Source organism: Lagopus leucura, unplaced genomic scaffold, assembly GCF_019238085.1.
Source record: "Lagopus leucura isolate 7727_CA_CO unplaced genomic scaffold, USGS_WTPT01 Super-Scaffold_100002, whole genome shotgun sequence".
In the NCBI taxonomy this organism is placed as follows: domain Eukaryota; kingdom Metazoa; phylum Chordata; class Aves; order Galliformes; family Phasianidae; genus Lagopus; species Lagopus leucura.
Window position 1 is genome coordinate 39,527,162 of NW_024962263.1, and position 7,352 is coordinate 39,534,513.

The following is a 7,352-nucleotide window of genomic DNA, read 5'->3' on the forward strand; positions in this document are numbered from 1 at the left end:
TGGAATAGGATGGCAAGATGAGAAGGCCAATGTGGATCTACCAACTACTGGTGCTTGGTACAGGCAGGAAAAACTTCACATTATAATGCAGAAGCAGAAAGCCAGCAGTTGAAAATACACCACGCAGATTTAAGTGATTCTTTGACAGTACAAAAGTTACTACAGAGTATTGCTGTAGTACTTTGTGAACCAGTTTCTAGACAAATCAATCATCCTTCCAGGAGACCACAGATATTCTTATGTGCAATAAACCCTGAGTCTTTGCTGAGTCACTTTGCATTTCTCTCGTCTATGCGCTTTTGCTAGTAGTTTGTAGATCTACCCTGAGTTCACCCTGCTGCCTGCCTTATGTCATTACATGAATTGGTATAATTGCTCAGCAGAGCACTGCCTGCCATGTCTTAATAGCATTTTTTAATAACAGTAGGACCGAATGACATGTCAGTTACTTGTAGAAGTGATGCACACTCTTATTACAAAAGCAATTACAAACTAATCACTAAGCTTTGGTTTCAGCTTGAACCTGAAATTTTAAAGACACCCGCGCTTCATCCTGGTAGTTCATGACAACATATCCCCTTGACTAAGCTGCTGCCTTTTAATAAGCAATTTGTCCTAATTCATTATTTCACATTTTATTAAGCACAGGTAGACAAGAGTCCAGGAAATTCTTCCATTATTTATTTAACTCCTTAGTAAATCATCACACAAATTTCAGCTATCCTCCCTTTTTGTTCATAATTGCTAATTTCAGTGGCTAAAAGAAGAAAAAATACATTTCAGCTAGAGTTATATAATTTTTGTAATGCAAAGTAAAGCACTCTTCTTCTCTATCAGCCCCTTTATCTCAGCTTTCCCTTCTCTTTGCAGAAAGTGTTAGTAATGACATCTATCTGAAACAGGTAATTCCAGGATTCCAGGCAATGCATACTCTATTCAACAGTTTGCACAAACTTACTGATGGGGGTTCTGAAAGACCCCACCGCAGAAGATGCAAGACTATTCTTCAACTTGGGGAAAGCAAGAAAAGGAGTTTTCTATAGGAACTTAGAAACTGCTGAGCGGAATTGTAGGAGGAATCATAATTTTAAATCCGGATACTTAAAACTCCTCTTCTGTCCAGTTTTACAGATCTGTGATCTTTATTCTTACTAGTCCTTTGTATAATCCTATGCCAAGCAAGCCAGACAACAGAATGAATTTTACCCTCACAGCACAAGGTGAGTTACATGAAGTCTGCAGTCTCAGTAACAATCTACAAGGAACCGTGTCAAGGAACCCTCTACGTAAATACTTCAACCTTATAGTTGGTCAAACTGGATTATGTTTTCAGATCTAATAAGCTTAATTCTAGAAAGAGTTTCAATGTGACAGAAATAAAACAAACACTTCCAATCTAAAGTCAAGATTACATAGGTTGGATTCTTACTGAAAGGAAGAAAAATATGTCCTGCAGGGAGAACATACTATTTTCTACTTACTTCAGGAGAAGTGCAGTTAGCCTCGCACTTCAAACACAGAAATCCTGAGTATGAATTAGCTTCTCTTTGCCACACTGAACAGTCATCATACACTGGTGAAGTGGGCGATATTAATACCTTAAATCCAACAGAGTTTAGTTTCATGCCCACATGGAAGGTTCTTCACACTAAATTACTGAGAGGTACTACATCTGGGAACAATTTGGTTTTGTTTTCACACTTTGGTTTATAACACTAGATTGCTGCTGGAAAGAGCAGTGAGAAAACATGATAAGCAAAACCACCAATATTGTCTGGAGACAAGCACATCTTCAAGAAAGGATGAATGTAAATATTCACCTGATAAAAGCTGTTAAGCATAAATTGCTAAGAAAAGCAAAACAAGGGCATGTTCTATATTCCTCAAACTCTTTGCAGCGTGATGTATATTCCCTTCTATAGACAGTTCATGGAAAACTCCTCACCTACCAGACTGGGAATGTTTACATTAATTTGTAATGCATGCTTCTGTCAAAAACTTATTTGTACTTGGGGGCTCATGGCCCTTTCACATATGAAATTGAAATATTTCATACAGTTAACAGGAACTGATTATTTAAAGCAGTAACCATCATTTATTGAGATTCATTTAAAGCAAAATAAATGTGCAGTGATTATTCCACACTGCAATATAAAGGAACAGAGGTGAAGATTTTGCAGTTGAGTAATTCGTTCCACTGATCAGTGTTCTTGTACCATACTACTCTCCATATAAGTCTCAATTACAATAATTCAACTGATAATTCCTACAAGAAACACAAAAAGCACTTCTAATTCAGTGCAGCATTTGATAGCAGAGTAGAGAACGACAGAGGAAAAGGAAAATAAGTGAAATTAAAAAAAAAAAAAATTGTTCATTTGCTCATCTTAAGGCATACTGTTCTACCTTGTACAAACCATTTTTAAAGCAAAAATCAACAGAAATAGTAACCAAGCCAAAATTTAGAATATTACTCCTTGATCTATGAAAAACTGAGGTTTCAAATCTGTGTTTAATACACAAAACAAGACTTTGCATTGATTATTCAATGGGGAAAGTTCTAACCCAGCAAACACAACTATTCTTGTGCCTAAAGGCAGACCAGTTCTATCACTGTCAAATTAGACTAAGTGCAAACTGAAAAGGAACCTGATATGGCTGAGAGCCAACCAATCAGCTGGCTCGTCTTATTCCAAGACTATGAAAAAGACTGAAAAATTAAGAGGAGCAAAAAATCATAGAATGGCTTAGAATGGAAGGGACTTTAAACATCATCAAGATGCAACTCCGTACCTTGAGCTGCTTGCTACCCACTAGATCAGTCTGCCCAGGGTTCTGTCCAAATCGGCCTTGAATGCCTCCAGGGATGGAACATCCACATGCAAGTCAAGAAACTATTACTCCAGAAAACATGAACATCATTACTTTGAAGCCTGTGGAAATGTTCATTCTACTACAGAGTATGTGTAGTGAATTTCCAGTTTAACCGATGTTAGTATGTAGTTAAGTAAAGGTGAGCAAAAGCACAGCCTTCTATCAGACTACATTAGAAACGCTTCTATGAATGCAGACAAGAATGTAAGGCTAAGAAAGTGCACAGTTCTTAAGAACTGTCCATTGAAACATCACGAGCTATGAATTAAAAGATTACCCCTTCCTTGGGCTTCAATTATTAACAGTGCAAATCAGTCAGACATTTCATATTCAAATACCCTGTCCTGAAAGCAAATTTCAGCTGCTGGGAGACACATTAAAGCAAATAGTAAGGCAACAGTTTTAAGAACCAGCTTTAATAAAATGAAGAAAAGATAACATCTTCCATTTCAATGGCATTTATGCACCATCAGAAAAACTATAACCTATCAAAAACTTATTTATCAAGTTATGTTAAGAACATCTGATTTCTAAATAACAGAAACATCCAAGGCAGTACATAAATCTATGACAGTGATGGTAGCTTGTAAGGGAGGCCGTTTCACCAGCACATCTACATTAAATTCTACACACTGAAGCTGCAAAGAAACTATTTTAACAGTATTTAGTTCAGCACAAGGTATTTATAATGTCATCAGCACTAGGATTCAGATTTCAGACATCTTTCTTTCAATTTCAACTGAGGTTTCTTGTTCAAAAACTTAAACTGTTGTCTCCATGTCTTTGGCAGATAAATGACCTGATTTTTGTGCATTTCTGAAAAATCAGGACGCTTACTTGCAATCATGTGCAACAATGCAGATGTTTCCTCACTTTCTTACAGGCAGAGGCTCACATTTGTAGCAGACAGTGAACACTGGGGACTGACATTACAAGACAACTAGTAATCCTGCTTAATTTTAGACAAGCCATTTCTCCCCATGGATGCATTATTACTTATGCAATAAGTGGCTTGCAAAAGTGGATTCATCATCAGCCCCTGATTACTCTGCAGATGTTCTAAATTTATTGCTACATAGCTTAGAGTTTCCCAAATTAACAGTTTTCAAAGTCTTTGCAAACAGTTTAGCAATCAGAAGAGAGAATATAGTTACTCTTTTTAATAAAAATAGATATTAGGAGAGTGCTTTATTAAATAAAATGTGACTCAAAAGAAAAAGACTCCTAGTCAAAGGACTGAGGTGTTCACCACATTATTCAAACACTGTAACAGGAGTACACGTACAATTTGCAGCAAGGAGAGCTTCTTAAGTCAATCAAGTAGATTCTACCAGGCAGCAAGCCACCTTTAGCACTTGATTAAAACCTAAGTACAAAACACAGCACATGCTTCAGTGCTTTGCAGCAATTTTTATCACACTGGTCTGTAATTCACAAAAGCAAACTCATACAATACAGCATCGATACAACAGTAATTGACTGTAGCATGACACACTTCCTGCACAAATACAGTGTTTAATGTCATTATTTCTTTCACAGAATCATAGAACCACAGGATGAATTGGGTTGGGGGGACCTTAAAGCCCACCTAGCCCCAACCCCTGCTGTGGGCAGGGCTGCCCCCCAGCAGTGCAGATACCCAGGGCCCCATCCAACCTGGCTTTGAGAGCTCCAAGGACGGGGCACCACAGCTTCTCTGAGCAGCTGTTTCAGCACCTCACCACTTTTCTGTAAGGTTGTAGAATATCCTAAGACCCATAAGGAAAAATTACTTATACTAACACTCATTACCACATAACCTCAGCTGCAAGACCAGCAGTCCTGCAACAAATATGTAACTGCTTCTTTGAAAAGTGGAGACAGGAGGAAAAAAAATGTTAGGGCTAATAGCCACTGGCAGCCGAATACCTGATTTGTGAACAAGTCTTCCATCCTTACCTCACCAAACATCTTTCATGAGCATCAAATCCTTCATAAATAGAAAGTGCTGATGTTTGGCTTTCTATCAGTGCAGCCCTGTACATACAGCGCACTGCAGTCTTGAACATATTGAGCAATTAGTTAAAACAGGATTTTCATACGCCCACTTTACAGAGGTTTTTTCAAGGCTGAAGAAGCAAAAACATTTTTCAGTAATGCTGGCTCTCCACACAAACTGAGCAAGTGGCTCCAACAGAGGTCTCAACTGCCAGGATGGATTGCATGACTGGAGTGTTGCAATGGAAAAATAAAGACCTTTGAGGAAGGATGAGCCATGAAGATGAGGAGAGGTAGAAAAGTTGTCATTTGTGTAAAAGCACAGCTGGAATGCACAGAGCTCTGCCTCAGGATGGACAGTGAGCCAACTGAGAGCTTATGAGTAAAGACTGAAGAGCAGCCAGGTATGACGGACATACCTGCGGGTGTTTGCTAGAGGCCATTTGACAACAAAGAACAAGTGGATAAGTCTTTCTACAGACTGCTAGAAGCAGTTCCACATTCACAAGCTCTGGTCTTCAAGTAAGACTTCTACCACCCTGATATCCAAGGGATGAACGCAGCAGGACAAAAGCAAAAGGAGATTCCTGGAGAGTACTAATAACTTCTTGGCCCAAGTGATAGAAGAACCAATGAGAAGTGCTCTGATGAACATAGTGTTTACCAAGGAGGGGCTAGTTGGGAAAATGAAGATTAAAAGTAGCCTTGGCTGCATTGATCATGAGACAGCTGAGTTCAGGATCCTGAGAGCAAGATGGAGGATGAAAAACAAGGTCACAATGCTGGACTGCTGGAGAGCAGACTGACTTCTTTAAAGATTTGCTAGGAAGAGTTCTGTGAGATAAGGTCCTGGAGGAAAGAGGGTCCCACAAAAGCAAGCTTAATATTCAAGCATCACTTTCCCACAAGCTCTATCCCACAAGTGGTCTATCCTAACAAGTAGGAAGTCAGGAAAAATGTCTAGGAGCTTGCATAGATGAGTGATTTGTTTCTTGCAAAACTCAAACACAAAAAGGACGCATACAAATAGTGGAAGCATGGACAGGTAACCTAGCATGAATACACATGCTGTCCAAGTATAAAGAGATGCATTCAGAAAGGACAGAAGTCCAACTTGAATTGAATCTGGCCAGGGATGTCAGGCACTGAGAAAAGCTTCCGTAGGTATCTAAGTCACAAAAGCAAGAGTAGGGAAAACATGGATGCACAGCTGAATGGGATGGGAGACGCAGCGACAGAAGACAGGAAAAATGCTGAGAAATTGAATGCTTCTTTGTCTCAGTGTTTATGAGTAAGATTGTCTTTCACAAACCTTAGGTCCCAGATACCAGGGGAAGAACTGGCACAAGAAAGATGTACCTATGATAGAAGACGATCAGTTCAGGGAACATATAAACAAATAGGATATACGAAACCTATAGGCCCTGATGGGATGCACCTGTGAGTGCTGAGGGAGCTGTCTGGTGTCACTGCAAGGCCACTCTTGATAATCCTCTAATGATCATTTTAATTAGGAGAGGTGCCCACAGACTAGTAAAATCCGTGTCACTCCCACCAAGAAGTCCAGTCAGCCCCACCTCAATCACTGGGAAGGTAACGGAGCAGCTAATCCTGGAAACCAGTTCCAGCGTGTGAAGGATAAGATCATCAATAGAGATTTACCAAAAGGAAGTTAAGCTTGACCTACTTGATTAACTGTGAAATGACTGGCCTGGTGGATGAGGGGAGCACAGTGGATATCGTCTACACAGAGTTCAGGAAGACCTTTGACACTTACCCTCCTAAGATCCTCATAGAAAAAGCTGACAAAGTACTGTCTGGTCATGCAGATAAGGAGGTGAACAAAACTAGTTGAAGAGATGGTCCCAGAGCACAGTGATCAGTGGTGCAAAGCCTAGTTAGGAGCCAGTAACTAGCAGTCTACCAAAGTGATCAATACTGGATCCAATCCCATTCAACATCTCCATTAATGATCTAGATGGGTAGAGTACAACCTCGGCAAGTTTGCTAATAACACAGAACTGGAGGAGTGGCAAATACACCAGAGGGCTCTACAGTTATTCAGAGGGAACGCAACAAGCTGAAGAAATGGGCTAATAGGAACCTCACACAGTTCAGTTAAGTGCTAAATCCTTCTACTGGGTGAAGAGCAACAACAGGACCAGTACATGCTGTGGGCCACCCAGATGGAAGGCAGATTTGCAGAAAAGGAACTAGGGGATCTGGTGGACTCCAAATGAACACAAGTCAAAGGGGAAGCATGCCCATGCCAAAAAGGTGGCTAATGTGTAAAGTGTGACTGGTGGTAAGTGGCACAAACATAGGAGGTGCAGTCTAAACATCTTTACTATGGGAGTGACCGAGCAATGGCACAGGTTGCCTACTTGGATGGGAAAAGGTTAGTTCAGACTTCCAGTGGTGCCCCTCCATGTCTCAACCATTCCACAGTTTTCATTTTCAATATGCTGAAATTAGCTTAGAAGAGGAAACACTCCTCTGTA